Source organism: Buceros rhinoceros, unplaced genomic scaffold (assembly GCF_000710305.1).
Source record: "Buceros rhinoceros silvestris isolate BGI_N320 unplaced genomic scaffold, ASM71030v1 scaffold34822, whole genome shotgun sequence".
NCBI lineage: Eukaryota > Metazoa > Chordata > Aves > Bucerotiformes > Bucerotidae > Buceros > Buceros rhinoceros.
In genome coordinates this window covers 21775-24071 of record NW_010398892.1, presented here as the reverse complement: position 1 = coordinate 24071, position 2297 = coordinate 21775, and positions in this window count along the sequence as shown.

Below are 2297 nucleotides of genomic sequence, written 5' to 3'. Positions count from 1 at the left end.
CCAGGACTGTTGGTAAATGATGGAAAGGCACTTTTTGCTCTAAGTTCAGTAAACAGAGGGACAAAGTCCCCCTCTCCATGCCATTTAAATTGGGAGGCTGAGGAAGAACCATTGCTTTGTTTTTCAGAGTCAGTGTTGACTGATCCACAAACTTTGATACAGCTGAAGACCAGCAATTTGGGTCTTCTGCAGTGATTTAATTTGATGTCTCGGTGAATAGGTATTTTTCTTTGTTTTGATTATGCTTGGGTAACTAGAGGATAGTACAGCAGGTATATTTAGCTGGACAGAATATCTGTATTTGATAGACTGTTCAAGTGGCTGGAAAGGAAAGAAAATCTCTTGTTTGAGTGAGATGTAACTGACTTTTTGCTCTGTTAACTCATTCTGCCTATGAGGTGGAGATAAACAGTGAATTGCAATGTGATGTTGTTAAGGATTGTTTCAACTGAATTGGCACTAAACAGTATTTTGCGGATGACATTGGGAAAAAGCCTGTGTGCTGCTGTTAATTTGTGATGTTTGTAAAGCATCTGTGGAAAGGAAGTAGATGTTGTTAACAATAGGATAATCAACAGGTGGTTGTACAGTACATTTTGAGCATCTAGATATTTCTGTTCGCAAATGAACAAGTTTGCATTCTGTGATGAAATAAAACTAGTCATCTTGCTTGATACTTCTGATCATGCATGAGGAAGCACATGAGTGTGAACTTGCGTGAGTTTCCTCTTATGGAGAGGAGGTGTGATTCAGCCATGAGAATAGCTGTAGGGTACACAAACTGAAGCTGATTCATTTTTAGTCAAGGGGCTGTGTTACTGTGCAGTAGTATGCTGTAAAATTGCTTGATGACTATCCTTTCCACTTGTGTTATTCAAAATTATGAAGAGTTACTAGATTAGAAAGTAGGTTTCTATTTAGGTTGATCATTTCTAAAACTGAAATAAGTTTACTAGTTTAAATTATTCTACTGTGCTTGGTTAGTTCAGACAAATTCTGTTTAAAGGATGTCACATTACGGGTGTATCAGAGGTAGGAGACTTCCCTGGCAGAGATGTTTAGCTTAGGCAGCTGGCTATTGTGTCTGGCTTTCCCGTGGGCATGGTTTCCCCATGTGCTCTGCTGCATGGGAATAATAATTCATGGTATTTTTTCTGTCGAGATTTTGTATCGCAGGCTTTGGATCATGACAGATTTTACAATACTTTACATACTTCTGGAAAATTAGGTTCAGAGATCATAGAAACGTACTTGACGTTGAAGTACAAAAGAGCCCTTGTTTCATTTCTGCACAGTCTAGGTAGCTGGTTTTTCCCTAAGGAGATTTTTTTTTTTCTCTGAAGGAGACAAATGGGGGTAGAACAATATGGAGATGGGAAAGATAAAATTAAAATGAGCACCTTTTCCATGGTAGTCAGCAGTTCAATTTTTTCATTTCTTCAGCCTTTTCATGTTGACATGATCCTCACATCTTTTTACTGATTTGTATTTATACTCGGAAGCATTTCTGGAAAGCAGAAAAATGAAAACAAACCATGTGAAATCTCGCCAAATTTTTAAAAATGAATTTAATTCCTTTCATTCCATTTCATTCCTTCTTAATCACAAAGTACTGCACTTAACTGTGTTTCCTGTCCAGTTTTGCCTGTTGTCATACACTTAATTCCCCATTCATTCATTGCTTCATTGTTTAATTATTGTAGCTGTTCTTACAGTTTCTTAAGTACTGGGGTAAGAAGATAGATATTTATTTAATGTATAAACTGCAGGAAAATGTTGTATGTATGCTGCTCCTACTAGTTTAGTCTCTGTTCTCTACTTTTACAACAGTAAAAATTCTAAAATGAGAAGTGTGATGCATAAGGCATTTCACAGTACAACACTCCCTTCTAGAAATTAATTGGTCTTGTGCTGCTGCAAATGATAAAACACACAGTACTGAAAATAAACCAATCAAATTACATAAAGAAGAATGGCACTGCAGCTATTTTTGGTTATTTTAATGTATAATTCTAGCTATCTTTTAAAATAAAATTAAACAATTATAAGCATTCTCCCCATTGAGAATGAAGTAATGAACATTATATTCAGAACTTATATAATTCACTTCTGAATGCGCTCTAGCAACTTCAAGTAGTGTTTGTCATAAAGGAAACATCCCACATTCTTTTTCAAAGTACATATGTTCATGTGTGAACTATATACTTGTTTCAGAATTCCGTGTGTAGTAACCATTTTAAATAATTGTTAGGGGTTAGGGTTGGCCCAGCCACTAGAGGAATGATGGACACTCTCTA